The following is a 20183-nucleotide window of genomic DNA, read 5'->3' as shown; positions in this document are numbered from 1 at the left end:
GGCATGATGCGTTTAAAACATCCTTAGGAATCATTCAAACCCATTTTTTAAATTTTTGCTGCAAAAAATAGTTTCTGCTGGAAATTACATTAGTCATTATTAAAATGGTGTTAGGCTAAGGCTTCAAATTGAGCTCCAGTGCTGCCAAATATACTTTTTGATCATTAAAAAACAAAGTGTTTTCAATTTTTACATTTATTATTCACTAGAAACATTTGTTCTTATATGGAGGAGGCAGTGTTGAATTTTAAAGGCATACCAAACTACAGCCTGACATTTTTTAGTCCTTTTCTGAGGACAACTTTGCTCTTTTTGCAAAGATATGACGGTATATGCTGAGGCACAGAGGGCTGCATTTAGTAACAGAAGACATTTAACAGTAATTTAAGGTTTCATACATCTTGGTATATGCCATAATCTTCAGGCTGAACTGGAGGAATAGTTAAAAATATCCAGTTATGTGATGGTGCTAATTTATATCCCTGCAAGAATTGTTATCATCATGAAATGTGTTAAAAAGTTCTCTTATTGGGGAATGGTAAACAGGGCGTTTAGAAAGTATTCAGATCCTAATCACCTTTTTCATTAATTTCATAAAGTCAGTTTTATTCTCATTAATCTAAATGCTGTACCCCATCAAAGTGAAAACAGAAATAAATGGAAGTTAAAAAAATAATAATCTGAAATATCACATTGACATAAGTATTAGATCCTTTGCAAAAACACTGGAAATTTAGCTCAGGTTCCTCCCATTTCTCTGGATCTTTGCTGCGATGTCTCTGCACCTTGATTGGAGTCCACCTGTGGTAAATAAAACTGATTGGACATGATCTCTGTAGAAGGCCTCACAGCTGACAATACATGCTAGAGCAAAACTCAAGCCATGAGGTCAGAGGAACTGCCTGCAGAGCTCAGAGACAGGATTGTTGACAGGCACAGATGTGGGGAAGGCCACAAAAAATCTGCTGCACTTAAAGCCCCATGAGTACAGTAGCCTCCATAATTCTTAAAATGGAATTAGTTTGGAACAACCAGGACTCTTCAAAGAACTGGTCGCCCAGCCAAACTGAGCAATCGAGGTAGAATGGCCTTAGTAAGAGAGATGAGAGAGACTAGACTAAGACTTGCCAAAAAAAGATCTTTGATGACTAAAACTGACTAAAAGTCAGTTTAGTTTTCATCAAAATGACTAGAACTAGACTAAAAGGTAATTCAGGTTTTGCCAGACATTCAGAAGCCATGATATTCTTCTACGGCAGGTAAGACTAATGCCCTGTCACTCAGTAAGCTCTGACCTTTAAAACAGAGGGTCGGAGAAGTTCCTGGGACTGAAGATTAGAAGTTCCTTTTCTCCTCTGATGTTGGTGAAAGGTTGAAGGAGGCAGACCAGAAACAGCTCTGTAAATAGGAAAATGTTAGTGTTTAAGTTTGTGCTGACTAAGACTCTGGTTAACACAATAGGATTAAATGGATGAAATATGAGTGACAGTTTCTGTGTTATCGTTACCATGGATACAGTGTATAAGCAAGCTTTCCTAACCAATCACAAAACACACAGTAGACCAGTGATGTCACAGCCTGAAACACCAGTTAACACCTCCCCTTTGTTTATCAACCTAAACATGAACAGTTTGTACCGTCAGACTCAGCCAGTTCTGCTGGATGTCAGACTCGTATGTGGATGCCTGGATGTGAAACTTCCAGCTTAATTACAGGATGTAATCTTCACACACAAGACACCTCTGTTTAGCTTGTTGAACGTGCACCAGTTTGATCTTTTTGTTGAAGTCTCTCCTGGATGGATGCCCTCTGAAGGGGCCATCAGTAAGTTTCATTTACTCTCTTTTATCCAACGAGGTATCAGACACCTTTTTATAATGGCGTCATTATTTGCATTTTTATTGGTGGAAATTGTTGACACATTTTTGAGTTGTCTCTATTTTTATATTAATATCTGAAATGTTTCTGGTCTTCTAAGGAAGTTAGAGAATTCATAAAACCAAACTGACTAATCTTTAATTTTAACAAAATTTGAAATATTGAAGCTAAATATGGGGGTGATGTTCATATTGCACAGTGTGTGAATGTAAAATCCATAAAGTAAACAAAGTGATAACAATTATGAACTGTTATGTTGTCACACAACCAGAGGGGCTTGTGGCAGGTTGAGTCAATACTAGAGGCTAGATTTTACAGACTCTGAGCAAACAGCTCAGGTGTTACTAGCAGTTACTGGAAGTTAATCATTAGCTCTCAAGTAATTGTGTTCCAAGGAATATAATTTCCCATCTGAATAAATACAAATCCAACTGCATTTAGCCGTCCAGTCTAAAGTCAAGGAAACACATTCTTTGAACCAACTTAACGCTGCAACGGTAAAACAACGTCACACCGTAGCAATGCAATGCTGGTTTGCAGAATGTGGCTAATGTTAGCAGTGCTAGTACTGCCAGCCTTGCATACTCTTTGCAGGTGAACTTCCATTCATGAGCTGAATATTGTCTTAGAATACTTTATGAAATATGTGAGGATGTTGTGACACAACTTTTAGACCACTGTGTCACAGGCTACGTTAACACTGCAGGCCTAAATGCTCAGATCTGTTTTTTTTTTTTTTGTTGTTGTTGTTGTATTTTTTGGGCTGCTCACATTACATTTTTTATATGGGCTGTATGCAGACTACTGTGAGAACAGATCACAGTCCTGAGCAGCTGAACTTAAATGATAGCTGTCCAGCTTATAAAAGACATTTGAGCATTGATGGAGTCAGTGCTTTTTTCGTCAATTAAAAATGTTCATCGGCAGCCTTTTTCCATGAGAAAGACGAGACTAAGACTTGCCAAAAAGTAGATGCTTGATTAATAAGATGGACTAAAATTAGGTTTTGTTTTTATCAAGATGACTAAAACAAGACTGAAATATAATTTAGTTTTCATCAGACATTCAAATTCATGATATTTCTCCACTGTGGGTAAATCTGTCAAAATATAATGCATGTATGTCTCTTCTGCCTCTCAGCTGTAGAAAGCAGGGACTCCAGGTTTGGCAGAGTGTATAAAACACACTACCATGATTTGGTACCAGATTCAGGAAAGAGAACGAGAGGAATTTTATGGACTAAAACTAGACTAAAATGTTTCTAAAAGTTTTGTCGGCTAAAACTAGACTACAACTATAAAGGGTAGAAATCACTGAAATGAAAACAAAACTAAAAGGCATTCAATATAAAGACTCAGACTGAGACTAAAATTAGAAATAGCTGTCAAAATTAACACTGATTGGAGTGTTTAGTCCCTTTAAACTTTGATTTAAGGCTACAGCTGTGTCCTTCTGTGGCGATGTTTGGCCATTTCTTTAAAAACTGTTTGAAAAACAGTTTGGTTGCTCCTCACGTTTTGTTTATATGAAAGTGTCACCCTAGGGAGGTTGGAATATCTAGTGTACTCGATGCATCACAGCTATGGCACTTGAGATGTATAAGATGAGTTTTTTGGCCATCGGCTGCATCTTCTGATTGGTGAGTTTTTGTGTATGTTTGCTTCCCCCTTAATGAGGAAACTAAACATAATAATTATAATCAACAATAGTAAACATAACAGAGAAAACATTTCAGACATTTCCATTCATCATAAAAGACTAGAATATAAAGAAGGGTCTACTATAATCCTCATACTGGTGCCATTTTATGCATCAAAGGGCTGAATTGAATATGCAGTAATTTAAAAGAGATTACAAAATATTGCAATATATAGGCTAAGAATATTGCAATATTAATTTTAGGTCATACCATTTTGTTTTCATTCAGTGTGACACTCCCACTTCTACCAGTTCTGCTGCCTGCTGGTGCAGAATGTGATGTGTTTCTTCAGAATGACATCAAAGTCATATTTAATGTGATCTGGCTGGTCAGATCAAATCCAAAAGATCTGATATGTTTCTGATTTAGTACCAAATATGAATCAGGCCTGAATCTGATTACGTGAGATTGTGAGACTCATTGTGCTTTGCACTGTGAAACAGTGCCAAACCATGCAGTTCATAAGAGATGCTACTGGTGCTAAAGCAGTTGTTTATATTGGATAGAAGAGTATTGTGGCTGCAATACAGTTGTCAATTTTTGTCAGTTTAGATGTCACATTTGGATCAAAATTATGGGCCTAAGATGATAAAATGTTCATAAGTAGTTTAACTGACTTGTTATTCTGGTGCCAATAATAAAGGGATCCGAAGTTAGCAGTTTATACAGCTGTTGAGCCCTACTCTCATATAGGGCTGAACGATCTGCAAAAATGATCTGATTGATTTTTTTCTCCCAGTATTGCGATTGTGATTGAAAATGGATGTACAGTTTTACATGGCAGAGAAGGCTCCGCTCAAAAGATGTTCCCTGGGTTAGTCAAGCAACATATTTTGACTTTCAAGGGAGTGCCTAGCTAGAACATAAATACAGTCATGACAGTGTGTATTAAAAAGAATGAAATTATTTCAGAAGCAATTAATCCATAGTAGCATGAATCTGAATATGAGGGAGTAACAGGCTTTAAGCTATAAAGGAGGCGGCTGGGGTGGGGGAGGTAAAGCTTTGCCAGCAGCAGCGTGGTATATCAGCATTGATACAAGAAGGTATTAGTGAGAAGTACGTTATATTTAAATGCACCGATGTGTGAGCTGTGATTGGCTGTGGGTGCTGGGAGATGATAATTGGTATCAGCTGGTTATCAGCTGATCACAGGTGGGGGTATGACTTCTGTGAATTAACCCCAAGCTTCATTAGACTAAATGAGAATACTTTTTTTTAAAATATCTAATTGCTTTTTTTTGCTCATATTGCAAATTTTTTATCAATTTCTTTATTGAAAGGATTATCATTTTTCTATTTCTGTTTCATTTAGAAAAACTCATTATAACATGAAAAGGAGGATTTTGTAAACCGCTGTTAAAAAATAACACAGAATGTTTTCATAACGTGCATAAAACCTCTGCTGCTGCAAAATGTATGCATTAAACTGGTATTTTGACATGTTTCAAGTTAAAGAAATATTGCAACTTCTGTAATTTGTAAATAGCGGAAGTTGCTTATTCCATGTGCATGAAGTGGTTTATTTTTTAACTGATAGGAATTGTGTTCGAATTCATGTCTAAAGCAAACATGATCGTGACAAGTGTCACATGCAGCTGGATTTAGCATTTTCACATTACCTATTATTATAATACCCCTGTCAGTGTATTTAGTGTGTTGTTGTGAAGACGAAGATGTAAACTGGCATCAAAGACGTCCTCGTTCTCTGTTAAACAGTAGGAAGCAGTCAGCTGTGTTTGTGCGTGTTTGTGTGTTTGATGCTCTCTCTGCGTATTATGGCCTAGTTAAAGACTGTTTTATATCTAATTCATGACTCTCTCTCCTCCCCTCTGTGGCTCAGAGAGAGGACGGCGCTCTCAATCAGGGCTCATGAGAAATATTTAATGCTTTTTGCGTGTATCAGGAAATTGAAACCACTATGAAGTCCATGTTTGTTATATGAGCTCTGGGGCCTTATTGATGGAACTTTGCTGCTTTATGTTCAGATGTTCCTTCACTTTCATTTTGCTCTAACGGCTGGTTAGAGTCAAGATTTCTCAAAGGGGAAGATTTTCAACTTTGTTGAGGTGAAATAACAGAAGGTGAAGTTAATCAGCCACAGTTAAATTGTCCACTAGGGGGCATCAACACTATAAGGAGCTAAAAAACAAACTTGATACATTCTGTTTCAGCAAACACATGCAAGAGCACAGCCACATGGTCATTAACTTGCTGATGCATTTTTCTACCTGATGAATATTGATGTGATTCTGTAGTACGAGTAGGCGTTAAATATTTCAATATAAATGAGATATAGGGTAGGCGACATTACCAATTGATAAAGTTTAGGTTTAAATTGATTTCCATTATATATCCTTGGCCTAATGCTCAGTATAAGGTTGTTTACAGTAACCCTCAAATTACACATGCTCTGTCTGCACAGCAGTCTGCATGAAAATGTCTGCAGAGAGAATCAACACAGTGTGCCAGAAGCACGATCCTCTTCTGCTCAAGATATATACCAGGTCTGTTTTCAGAGGTGGTTGCTGCCAAAACTTGCACATCTACATAGAGCACATCAACCCAAAAGAGGAGGGAGAAGAGCAAAGCATCAGATCAACTATATATCAAAATTATGTCCCATAATTTGGTGTAAGCTACAGGTCAATGGTCAGTCAGTGGATCACAGAGCTACTACAGCACCATTCACGAAGAAAAGCTGACTTTTTTAGATCAGACGGTTTGTGAAATTTCATCCCAGCTGGAAATTCCACAGTCGGCTGTAAGTAATAGAATTAGAAAGTGGAAGCATTTAGGAACAACAGCAACTCAGCCATGAAGCAGAAGACACCGTAAAATCACAGAGCAGGGTCAACGGCTGCTAAAGGGCATAGTGCGTAAAAGCAACACTATGCTGATTCCAAAGCAGATTTGATTTTCCACCAGCATTAATGTCAGCACAAACACTGTGAAACTGGAGCATCGTGAATGGATTTCCATGGATGAGCAGCTGCATGCAAGCCTCGCATCACCAAGTCCAATGCCAAGTGTCAGATGCAGTGTTGTAAAGCACACTGAGACTGGACTGTGGAGCAGTGGAAATGTTATGTGGAGTGACGACACATGCTTCTCTGGTTGGCAGTCAGATGGAAGAGTCTTGGTTTGGTGGATCCCTGGAGAGCGTTACCTACCTGACTGCACTGTGCCAGCTGTGAAGTTTGGTGGAGGAGGGATGTTATGGGGCTGTTTTTCAGGGTTTGGGCTAGGCCCCTTTTCTCCAGTCAAGGCTAATCTTGATGCATCAGCATACCAAGACATTTTGGACAATGCTATGCTTCCAACTTTGTGGCAACAGTTCTGAGAAGTCCCTTTTCTATTCCAACATGACTGCCCCAGAGCACAACGCAAGGATTATAAAGAAATGGTTTGACTAGTTCAATGAAGAAGAACTTGACTGGCCCACACAAGGCCCTGACCTCAACCCCATCCAGCACCTTTGGGATGCTAGCCAGACCTTCTTGTCCAACATCAGTGCCTGACCTCAGAAATGCTCTACAGAATGAATGGGCACAAATTCACACAGAAACACTTCAAAATCTTGTGGAAAGTCATCCAAGAAGAGTGAAGCCTATTATAGCTGCAAAAGTGGACCAACTCCATATGAAAGTACATGTATTTAAATACAATGTCATTACGGTCTCTGTTGGTTTAATAGTCAGGCAGCCAAAGGAGTTTAAATGCAAGTAAAGGAGGCCACAAGTTGGTTACAAAAAAACACCAAAACAGCTGAGCAGAGTGGTCGCAAAATCTTGAGAAGAGCCCAAATCACTGATGGGCTCACTACAGACATAACTGTTTGATTAGTAATGTTAATGTGATTAGTGAAGGAGCAACAGTAATGCTCTGTAGACAAATGTAATCTGATCCTGAACACTGCCTCTTATTATGTTGTTACCTGCTCTGGGAACAGCCTTAGTAAAGCTTCTGTACACGACCGTCCTGGCACCAACACTGGACACAGACAATCAAAAACTAAGGACAAACAGAGACTTATTTCAGGAGTCGTTCCTCATAGTCCTACTCTGGACATTATAGCAGGTCACTTTCCCGCCCTCCTCTGTGTTGTTGTGTCTTGGCTGTGTCCAGGAAGAGTTGTCCGCCTCGCCCAGTGGGAGGCAGGAAAGCTGCGATGATTGACGGTTCATACAGCGCACAGAGCAGCTCGGACCAGGGGAGTAGACTCTACTGGAAGGACGTGGGGAAAAGAATGAATTTTAAGAGTTTAGGAGGGTGGTGAAGTCTGTTTTCTGCATGAGTGGAAGGTTGAGTTTAAGGTGAAGAGGTGGGAAAAGAAAGAAAGGAGGTGAAGACATGGCCAGAAGAGGAGGGACTAATGAGACTTGGACGGCAAACACGGGGAGTAGGACGACCGGTAGAGAGCGTAAGCTTTGAATTTTACGATTTGATTACTGAAGTTCATGCTGCAATGGCTTGAGTTCTCATCTTTATTTTCACTTAATGTTAAAACTCAGACTGTTAATGAGGACTTCCTTGTCCAGATACTGTAACACCCAAAGACTTCAACATCACTTATGGTCCAACAAGCAGTTTGTTAGTTTGTGACTTTCAAAGCTTTGGTGCTCAGATGTGTTGGGTAAAATGATACATGCTGTTATCAGCTTAGAAATTGGGGCAGTTCTGACCCAGTGGAAGGCTAAGTTGAGACCCCCAGCCCCCTCAGTGTCTTTTGGCAAGGCACTGAATGCTAACGTGTAGCTGTCTGCATGGCATTTGCATGTGGGATTGCTGTAAAATAGATCTAGTTGTTGATTTGCACTTTGTGTCATGTAAAGGCATTTTAAGTGGTTTCGAAGACCTTTTAGAGTACATTTAAAGCATCTAGGTCACCTTGCTCAAACTTCAGTAAACTGGCCCAATTTGAGACCTGAATATCCTCTGGAGTCCATAAAAATCCTTGAGCAACCATGAAATGAGTGCGGAAGAGGACTAGAGGCACTGAAAAAAACCTGAGACGTAATTTTTTTTTCTTTTTTTTTTTTTTAACTTGTGGGGGGAAAAGTCAGAATTCAGAGAAAAAAGTCACAGTTCTGAGTTTAGGTGGCCTAGTGGTCTAAGACACGCCCCGCATACGCGGTCGGCCTGGGTTCGAACCCTTTAATGCATGTCTCTCCCCTGCTCTCATCCCTGTTTCCAACTCTATCCACTGTCCTCCTCTATTAAATAAATGCACAAAAATGCTCAAAATAAATCTTTAAAAAACAAGAATTCTGAGATTCAAGTCAGAATTCTGACTCCTGAAAAATGTCAGGATTCTGACTTTAATCTCAGAATACTGCCTTAAACAAAAAATTGTGTCTCAATTTTTTTTTCAGTGGCCCTAATCCTCTTCCATAATGAGACTAAAAGTACTTCAGTTACGTTTTTACTTATAAACGGATAATTAAAATGTAAATGCTTGGTTTTCAGAGACTTTGATGTTACTTAGAAAGTGTTAGTGAGGTCACAGAGTACATTTAATGAGCCACTTGTTTTGAAAGTCACCTGAATTTTCTTTTCTAATAATTCAACTCTGTAAATGTACGTTATGCAGCAAACCTTTCCTAGCAGCATTTTTGACTCTGAAGGCATCAAAATTGGGGAGCAAGTGGCATAGAATTTTTAACAGTGACCAGTTAAACCTTAACACAGGTTCCATACAGTCTAACAAAATAAATGATTAAAAGGTGATGTGAGTTAAAACATTTTCTATTCCAGGGAAAAACTACCCATCTGTTATGCTGTACAGCCTAACTTCCTACAACCACCAGTCCTTCTTAAAGGAGCCATCCTCACTGAAATCAATGGAGGCTAATGCCACTACTACAGCTACCCACCTCATCCAACTCAAGGAAAAAAATATTAAAATATTCCTTTAAACCCCCAATTAATAGTCAAACTAGTAGTTGTAGAAGTCAGAGAAATGCGTGTTTTTCTGTAGTTAAAATAGTCTCTTTGTTGTCATGGTGTCCATCTGTTGAAACCCTGAATGTTACGTGAAAGATTGTTACATAAGTCAGTGTGAATTACTAGTAGATGCTGCTATTCTGTTTCTCATATATGTTTTGTTTTGCATTCTTTTGATTGACCACAATTATTGTCGGCCTTCAGCTGAGCATGATTTTGCCCCCTATTTCTGATTCAACATATCGCTGTTAAAGAGTAAAAATATGAATCAACCTTTAGAGAAGTGTTCATCTCTGTGCAGGAAAAAATACAGAGTCTGTGGGCGCTGGATTGGATTTTATGTCAGAGGTCTTCCGGTTTTCATTCATTCTTTCATTCATTCAGTGAGAGTAAAAAAAAATCAATAAATGGATTGAGCAGCATCCGTATCAGCACTGTAAGATGGAAATGTTAGCATGTACAGTGTGAATGATGACCTCAAGCTTTATTATAGGTCACAGATAAAAATCTGTTCATGCCACTTTTATTTTTCACAGAGTTTGGAAAGTTTGCCTCCAAAAACATTAGCCAAACTTTCTATCTTTAATCACAGACTCATCTCTTGGTTCTTAAATTTCAGTTTGGTGTTGCATGAAAAAAAGGGCAAAGTATGCTGTGCAAGTAAGCAGCACTTCTGTTTTTATGATCTTTGTGAAATCTGGTTGCTATTTGTAAAAAGCTGAAGAAATCAGAGTCTTATCTTGCGTTCTTCCTAATCAAGCTTTGATTTATCATCAAAACAAGATAAAAGCCATGTCAAGAAATCCTACAAGTCTCAAACAACCTCAATAAAAATCAAATTCTTTCTCATCTCTGTGAGTGACGGCACAGTGGGTGTTTAGCAGCAGCTTCATGTTGAGTGGGCGAAATGCAGCCTTTAGCCAGCAGATGGCAGCTCAGCTTCAGTATAGTGAGACTCAGTTTCTACAGACTGAGCTTCATCCTCTGCTGAAATTCTTCTGAACATTTAATAATTGATGGTTTTTGATATAGTAAAAGACAAGATAGAGATCACTTACATCAGCTTTGACAAGTCTCAGATTGATAAATATAACTTTATCCTTAAGTGAAGCATACATTGTACAAATCCACAACAACCTCTGCTAACCTAACAAAAATCCAAACTGTTGATCCAGATAAAATACTGATATACTTTTTATGACTTAAATGGAAAACTATTTTTGTCAAAAAGCCAGTTTGAATGGCTGACTTGGGGCTTATACACCAGACAGTTTGGGTTTTCAGATGATGAAATGTTTTTTTCAGCCTGGTTTAGGAATAATTCAAGATTTCCCAGCTGATGTCTACATACTCCCTATACAACACTGTGTGATATGCATTACCAAAGATTGTACATAATAAACGAATACAAAAGAGATCTTTTGATTTAGAATTGCGAGCTTGTGGGGAAATAGATAAGAAATTCTGTAGTTAGCTTCTGAAACAGGAAGGGTTATTATTCTCCTGTTAGGCCTGGATGCTGACTGATGGCCAAAGGTGCCAACTGGACTCTTGAGACAACTTCTCAGTATACAGCAGTCAGTGTAGGACTAAGGTTGACTCGGTGACCTGTGCTTAATAATGTGATTTAACTGCAAGGCTGCATGATGGAACAGTGGTTAGTGCTGTTGCCTCTCAGAAACTGTTTCTGGTTTGAACCCCAGTTGCACAAGGCCTTTAGTTAAGGAGTGTAGATGCTTTTCCTGTGCATGGGTTCTCTCTACTTTCCTTCCACAGTCCAAAGACATACTCATCAGGTTAAGTGGAGACTCTTAATCACCTGTAGGTGTGAGTAGACGCTTTGTATCTCTGTGTAGTATAGAAATTTGATGAATGGAATTCGTCTGCAACATTTTATACCTTTTTTTCTTGTAGTAGCATTCAAAAATAATTTTCTGGGCTGCATACATGCATGGATTCATCTTGTAGAACTGGTTCTGTATATTTAGTGGAAAGGAAATAACCTTGCAGTTTCTGTACTTCCACCTTCTCTCAAAGTGAACGCTTCTCTGAGTTGTTATATTTTCCCCTGATTTGTCTCCTCTTATCTCTAACACAAGATGCTCTTTTTCTCTTGACCAATCAGGACGCACAGACAGACAGCGCCATGGTAACATGAGACCTTCTTACATGTGGGAGGGAAAAGGCACACTCATTATACCTTAATAGAGCCGCTGGGCTGTTTCCAGGGAAACTATGATTTTCAGGTGTGTATTTGTGTGTGCTTGAGCATTGGCCTTGCGGTCAGTGGGTTTGAGTCAGACTAAAACATGATGTGCTGATGTTTCTGGGATGATTCGACAACAACAACAGGTCGGCTCGTGTTGTTTCTAGAGCAGCGAGGTCACTGAATGTCACATGTCGGCACTGGGGTTCAGGGTGGTTTTTAATAGAGATCAGTGGCCGTGCAGACCTGATACATACGAGTAAGATCAGCAGAATGTCATCTAGATGGAGCCCATTCATAACCATTTTTCCAAGACTCACAGAAAAGCCTTGCATGTTAAGTTTTTATTAAAGTCTTTCATAGAAATGTGAGGTGACTGACAGATTCAAGTACTTTAAAATATATATTAGCACAGAAGGTCAGTGGCCGTGTAAGAAAAAATTGTTCTCTTTGATAAGGAAGTCAGTATCACACGTGCTCACAAAAAAGTTATAGTGAAATGGTAAATAGGAATGCTTAAGAGATATTTCAGCAAGAAAAAGCAGCAAGAAATTATACCTGAAACTGTCGCTTAGAGACCCCAAAATAAAGGTGCCAGTGACCAGGGACCCCCACTGTACCTTAAGGTGGCTGAACAGAGCCATGCACATTCAAGAATAATCATGTGCAGACAAGGCTGCCCATTAGGTGGGAAATGGGAGAGCTTTCTGGGGCCCAGCCAACCTGGGGGCCAGTAAAATCATGGTCCATGGTCAAAAAATGGTGGGAAAGATGGTGAAATGAGATTTTAAAAAATCACAGAAATGGGTTAGAAATGCCAAAAATTAGATAAAAGTGGCAAAAAAGTAATAAAAAAATGGCAAAAATTGGTTAAAGTAGCAAAAAGGGGCATATTAAGTGGTAAAAGGGGATTCAAAAGTGGCTGAAATGGTGTTAAAATGGGTGGAAATTTGGTGAAATGGGATTAAAATTGATATAAACTGGCAAAAAGGGGTTAGCTGATGCAGAAATAGTCAGAAACTCGCAAAAATGGGCGTATCAAATTGTGAAATGTGGCTTAAAAGTGGTAAAAGGAGTTAATAGTTGCAATAATGTGTCAACAGAGCCAACAATAGGCAGAAAGGTGCATGATTTGGTTAAGAAATGGTGACAAAACAGGCAGAAAAAAAGTGGTGGAAAGGATTTAAAATGGACAAAAAATGGGTTTTACGTTGCAAAAATATGTTAACTGGCTAAATAAGTGGGAAAAAGTGATACAAACGGGTGAAGATTAGGCAAAATTGGTGTAAAGGGGCAACAGCGTAATTAAAAAAATGTCATTAGTTTTTTTAAGGCATCTGGGAACCTCCTCTCAGTGTCTCGCGACCCCCAATGGGGAGGGTGATTTGATGAACGTTCTGTCTGTCACATCTTTCCTGGGCAAATCAGAGCAACAAAAGGCGGGACTTCGTAGGTGTGCGCTGCTATCAAGGAGTAAACTTCTTTGTTCTTCTTTTTATGAAGAAATGTCAAGTTCTGATAAAACTGACACTATAGCAGCATTCCACGCTAATCTCTTCTGCCATAATTGCACCGTCCTCTTGTCGCTGCTTGCTTACATCACGACTCCCCCACTCTCGAAAGTACTGCCTCTTACTCCTGATCGGTCCTGTCACTTTCTTACAGGGCACAATCTGTTCAGACGGGAGCTTTGCAAGATGGATTCGCCAGTGAGAAACACAGAAATGGGTGAATCCATTTGGGGAAATTTGGAAGATTTTTTTAAGGGTGTGATAGATTAGCTGGCTAAATTGTTGAATTGGGATCCCTTTGTAGTGAATCTTGGACTTACAAGTCATTTTACTAGTTGTAAACATTTTTTTACGTCATTTTTTACGTTTAAGACCACTGCTTTGCAGTCACAATGCTATTTATGTGGATGACTACTTTAGCAACAGTGGCATCTCTTAGGAAAAGTGTGGTTTAGTACTATTTTGATTTAGAAAATGGGAATGAAGCTGTCCAGAGGTGTGTCATGTTATACTCACATGTAACCAAAGTATTGCATGACAATATTCAGCTCAGGAATGTTGACATTAACCTGCAAAGACGACCGAAAGTCGCTGGTGCTAGCACTGCTAACTTTGGCCACATTGTGCCGTCCATCTTTGCATCGTTACCGTGTGATTCTGAAACGTGACGTCAGAAAAATGTCTTCCTCATCTTATCCTGTTTGAACAGATGTCTTCCGCTGCACTGGAGAGTTGTTTTATGCAGATTTTTCTGTGTGGGTATAAAAACCTGGCACAGAGAGGATATAGGCCTAAACAGAAAGGGACAAAATGTAACAAAATTAGCATGAACGTGATCTCACTAGATTCCAGATTTATTACTACTTGAGAGGAATAATCTCCGTGGATCGAACAGGCTTTTGATTTCATTACACTAAGACTGAGGATGGAGCATTCAGCTGTGTGTTATAGTTATAATCTGCAGGCAAAGATCCAGCACACACACAGGCCTGAAACTAATTACCAACATTAATGAGTGACCTTACAACGAACTGAGAGAGACGGCAGGGGCTCCTTTTATTCATCTCAGAAAAAGAAGGAAGAAAGAAACTACAAAGCGCCATATTCTTTCTTTTCAGTTTGTCTTGTATCTTTGGTTAATGAGCGATAATAACGTGTCCTCTGCTGCCGCTGTGTCGTCTTCTTCTCCTCCTTTTTTCTCATACTAATCTAACGCTCACATCAAAGTGCTCTCTTTTCTCCTCTGGAGCTACTCACTTCAAAGCCGGGGTGGAAAAGTCAGCAGCTGCATAGTAATCAGGGGATAAGGATTTAGTATTCACACACACAGAGACACACACGCCAAACCCTCCTCAGCCGAGCCCATCACAGATTAGCGATTGTGAAATGTTTATGATTTGATCCCTCCATCTCATTAGCCTGATCTGATGCCCCTGGATGACTCTTGGGACACATCGCCTCCCCAGTCATTGTTGGTGCATTAATTCAGTACAGTTTGCCTTTAATATGTTTGCATGTTAAACAAACTGTTTCATCAATAACCTCCATTTGTCCTCGGTTTTCTCTCTCCAGCTGATTCCCTGCTGGCTGAAAAATGCAATTCACCCTCAGAGAAACTGATTTAGATTCAGCTAATGGATCCTGACATCATAATCACTGGCCATGAGAATTAAAATAACTGATCAAATGAGGATAAAAATCAAACTTCTCTGCTGTTTGACTACCATTATGCAAATGGAAACTGTCAAAAAGGGAATAATAGTCGACATCAAAATAGAGCAGTTTTGTTAGTGGCTAGAGAGTACTTTGCTGCCCTGCAATTGACAAAAAAGCGGTGTACTACTGGTGCACTCAGCACAATCAAAGAATTCATTATGGAATCAACAGACACCATATCAGTGATGTAGTGGAAGCTAATAAAGTTCCCATGTTTGCAGTTTCAGCACACACAGTTTTGGTTAGAAAAAAACCCTGTCACCTTGGTCATTTGTGTTGTGTACATCTTAATGAAGGAGAATGAGGGCAGTTTGTGTTTGGTGTGTTTGAGCCAGCCAAGTCAACAGGGGTATCTCTGCATTAGGAATGAGGTGCATCCATGTTTGAGTCCTGTCTGTGTGTGCATGTCTGTGTGGATTTTGTTTGTGTGTGCAGCAGGTGTGAGGCCAGACATTTGACCCGGGGTTTCTTCCTGTCCATCTGCATGCAGACAGTAGGAGGCTCTGAGTCTCCAACACTGAGCTCAGTGTCTGTCAGAGCAGCTGAGAGGGAAACTCCACTTTACAGCCTCACCCCAACACATCATCCAAACATTTACTGTCAATGTGTGTTTATTTCAACAGGCACTTTCTCCTCTGCAGATTCATTTATATCAGAAGCTTCTTTGTAAGCTACACTAGGATTATACCGTTTACCACAGATGGCAATGGATCAGTGCTACTGTTGGTCTCATCTCAATTGGAAGGTCAGGGGTTTGATCCCTAGCTTTGAAGCCACATGTCAAAGTGGCCTTTGGCTTGGAACTGAACCCCTAAAAGGCATGTGGATATGTAGATAATTAAATGAATGTGATTATCCAATACTGATGGACAGGTTACATATCAGCCTTCACCACCAGTGTGTGAATATGGAGGTGTAAATGGGTGTGACCTGTGGTGTAAAAAGTGCTTTGAAATGTAAGACCTCTTGACAAGTGTGATACAACTTCTGCAGTAGCCAACCACTTACATTAATTTTAAAAGTGTTAAAAGCACTAAGAGAAAGGCTTGCAAGAATACAGTTACTTAAAAATAGCTGCAGTGTGAATGAAATAGTAAATTACATCTACAACATGGTGGACTGCATAAAAGACATGAAAAACTTGTCACTCATTGCTAGCCCACTGGCATACTAGATAAAAGTAGATTATATTACATTCAGCATTGTTATCACTGCACAACTGCAAGGACTGAATAAATAAGTGCATTTTAGCATCTTATCAGAAGTGCAAACAATCGTTTGACTCCCAAAATTATGTGCAAAGTGTCAAGTAATAGAAAGGAAGAAAAGTAGATGCATGACAGCATGTTCCACAGAATTACATTGTACTGGGGTGGTTAAGCTGACTTTCACCTTGTCCCTCTATTAGATTTTTTGTTTCTGCTGTTTTGACAGTAGGCTATTTATCAGCAGTAGGCTGTATAAAGACGCTCAAAAAACATCACTCACCTTTTGAATTTTTTCACTCAATATCCTGTAGTCATGGCATGTGGGCTGCGTATTTAAAGGGTAATTATCACAACTAAGAATGTTCCCAGGTGTCTATTTCCCTACCCTTACTGACTATTTTAAGGAGGATAAAATGTCCAGAAAACAGTTTAATTTATCACAGGGTCCTTGTGTCAGGGGGTACAATGTGAGCCTGATGTGCTGTGTAGAGCACGGTCAATTTAAGCAGCTAGCTCAGCCAGCCTTCGTTCCTCTTTGCAGATTAATATTGTGCTCTGATATGTGGCCTTTTCACTTTGGTTGATTAGTCATATGTGAGTAATCCTTGGCAGCCAACATATCACTAGATTTCAATCTTCTAGTAAAAAGAACCTGTCATATTAAGCTGTTCTTATGACATGCTAACTGCTACGCTTCTCATGTTTATGTCTGGCAAAGTTCCAGAGAAATCCTTAACAGGAAGGCAGCAGCCATTAACTGAAGCTACAGCAGCTACTAGTGGTGGGAGGTTGCATTTACAGTTTAAAAGAGCATTATAGACCGGGATTTCAAGCCTGTGTTTGTAAAAAATGAGTAGTAATTAGTTTAACTGACTTGTAAATATCGTGCCAGATAAATTGGTAAAGGAATTAAACAATTTAGCTGGCTAACCATGCAAATCCCTAATCACAACCATCCTCCCAGAATGGAGAAATACAGAATTAACATGAGACCTCTATTGGTACATTAACTGGAAAGAAGCACGAATGGATTAACCTTGCAAAGTTGGTTAAATGCTTCAAAAGCTCCGATCAAACAACATTGTGCTAAACCGAAAACGGTTTTGACCAATAAGCATTATTTTAGAAGAACGAGGTGAAAGCTGGGGCCAGAATTAAGTTCCACTGTGAGCTGTTTGCAATGGCTGCCTCTAGTGTGGTGGGATGAAACTATAGTATAAGGTCAGTTTTATCAGGACTGGACCACATTTCTTACCTAAAGTAAGAGTAATGACCCACACTGAAAAATTTTTATGACGGAAAAGATGTTTTAGGTCTTCTGCCAACCTGCTTTGTTATTAGTTCATGATAGTTACGAGTGGGGTTGAATTGTACTCATAGACTGTAGAAAGAATTGCTTCCAAACTACTTTTGAAGCTAATCTGTGGCGGCTTCCATATTGAAATCGCGGTCTCAGCCGAAATTTGGATCAACCTAAACCCTGTCAGCTAGCTAGCTAGCATTCTGGCTGATAGAAACATAGCTTCTGCCTGTCGAGCTATCTGTCAATGAAATGAGATGCGCCAATCAGCCCACTGTGAGGTTTTTCCTGAATATAATCTAAACCATTGTGGTACAAAAAAACTCATCCCTCGTACAGTGAAAGCACATGAAGACATTAGCTAATGAGGCATGTTTGGTTTCATGAACCACGCTGTAAACCAGTTTATTTCTAGTGTGAAAACCATCTTTTACAGGTGTTCGGAAGTGACTTTCGGTGTTCCTGCAGCCAGCCTCAAGTGGACACTCACTTTATTGAAATTTTTTGCACTTCCGCATTGGCTTTGTTTTTCATGACTGGAGGTTGCCGCCTGGTTGTACTGTAAGCTGGTGTATTCAGTGGATACCGCAATAGCATTTAGCTTGGATGTAGCTGTAGAAAAGCAGCAGTTTAATCAGACCTCAGCCACATTTCTTTACTGAAACAAGAGCAAAGAGCCACACTGATAGTTTCTCTTAGCAGAGAAGATGTTTTTGCACGTCTCCTGATAGCCTTCAGCATGACTGATAAACCTCGCTGTTCAAAAACTACACTAGCACTAGCCTGGGTTAGCACTGGAACTCTGCATGTCTGTTACTTAATTTTGTCTTGTTGCTCTGATTGGCCCTTAATGAATTTGACAGACAGAACATTTGTCCAACCACCTTTTAAGAATTCTTTGAAAAGTCTTGTCCTTCCCAAATGCTTCCATGTAATGGATAAATGCTGTTACAAATGGATGTCTATCTCACAGGTTACTACAAACAAAGATGACTATACCAATTTAAAAAGAAAAAAAAACAGAGAAGAAGAATAAAAAATGGTCAGTAAATATACCTGGGTGGCACACTCAAGTATCAGCATTCTGCGGGACACACAAGAGCAGTATCATACATTAAATGCCAGCAGTTTTGTACAGAATAAGCTGGTGGTATCAATATGCACTACAATGGCAACATCTAGCATGGAGTAAGCTTCCGCTTTTGTTGTAGCTGGATGTCAGGATCAGATTAGAACAGCACTGAGAACCAAAATTTTAGTAAGACTCCATCCACAGACAGCCTTACATAACAATATACTTGTTGTATTTGTGGTATATTTGGGAGGTTGTTGCCCCATAACATGCTAAAGTCAGCCTGTTTGCGTGTTTATAAGTGGTTTTACCTTTAATCTCTTAGCTGGAGGTGACAAAATGTTGTCAAAGTGTTTTGACACGAACAGAAGTGTTGGTCAAGTGGAAAATCTGACCTGACAGTGGTGCTACATGCAACTGAATCCATCCCCTGGGGATAAATGATATCTACCAAATTCATGGCAACACATCCCTAGAGTCATTCTGCTAGTGTGGGTAAAAAGTGATAAAAAAAGAACATCCTTCAGGTCTGTGCTGGAGCGTTTCTCTGTCACTGCTGTCACAAGTGTGTAGGTGATGAAGAGGAGGCGGTGGTGATGTTTTTTTATTAAGTGAAACATGGACAGGGTTATAACCAGTACAGAAGTGTTCCCATGCTGCATCTGTCATGTGTTAGCACTTCCAGACTTCTCTGCATGTGGGAGTGATCGGCAGCTGAACATGAAGAAAGTGGGTCGCCTGTCTGAGCAAATATTCTGTCAGTTATATGTGTTTTAGTAGGAAGAAACTTCCAGGAAAACATTTTTTAGGAGGTATAAACTGGGATTTTGAGCCTTCACGTATGGGACGAAAGCATCTATTGGGCCTAGATTTGTAAACGGATTGCTGGCTGAATGATCAGAGTTTTAAAGTGATGTAATAACTCTCTCCCAACAAGTTACGTAAGACTGTTTGGTCTGTGCCCATCCCTAACCCTAAACTTTAATATAGGGTGCAATAATTGAGGGTAAGCAATGGTACTGAGCAAAATTAAAGCCCTTTTCACTAGAGGTTCACAATCGCAATACCAGGCTGATGCAATTAAATTTATGTTGAATAGTACTCCAAAATTTTACAAAAATACTTGCAGAAAGGCTTGAAGTTTACAGTAAGGCTACCATTGCACTTTGTAGGATGAACTTTATTTTCAAAAAAGGAAAAACTTACAGACTTCAAAGCTATCAGTATTCTCTGGACTTTCCTCGATAGCCAAGCAAATAGACTCCTGATTGCATTTATGTTTTAGGTAGACATTGCAAATGCACATTGCAGTATTACACTACTTTGCAAGGTTAGCTCTTTCTTGACTTGTCATGGATGGAAGACGTGTGCTTCACAGAATGATTGCTTGTGGATGTGCACCAGTATGAGTGTGCAGCATAGACATAGTTTAACTGATTCGACCGCTCTTCTCAACAATCTTGCTACTATAATTGGGAGGGGTCCATCTATCTGTTTGTCTGTGTCGACTTGCATGCCATAACGTTGCTCCAGTTGTCCTTAAAACCGCTCAGAAGACTTCTTGGGTGTTCTGGTTCAACGCTGGTGCCAAAACAAAATCAAAAATGTGTACAGATTTCCCCAAAAAAATCCCAAAATACTGCAGGG

At 39.5% G+C, this 20183-nt stretch overlaps 1 protein-coding gene across 1 annotated transcript in view; it reads left to right on the top strand.

Annotated features, from left to right (window-relative positions):
- syt16 (synaptotagmin XVI) overlaps positions 1–20183 on the top strand; it is a 52023-nt gene that overhangs the window by 557 nt on the left and 31283 nt on the right. The window lies entirely within an intron of this gene.

The sequence above is a fragment of the Cheilinus undulatus genome, linkage group 18 (genome assembly GCF_018320785.1).
Source record: "Cheilinus undulatus linkage group 18, ASM1832078v1, whole genome shotgun sequence".
Lineage (NCBI taxonomy): Eukaryota > Metazoa > Chordata > Actinopteri > Labriformes > Labridae > Cheilinus > Cheilinus undulatus.
This window is presented reverse-complemented; position numbering and strand designations above follow the sequence as displayed.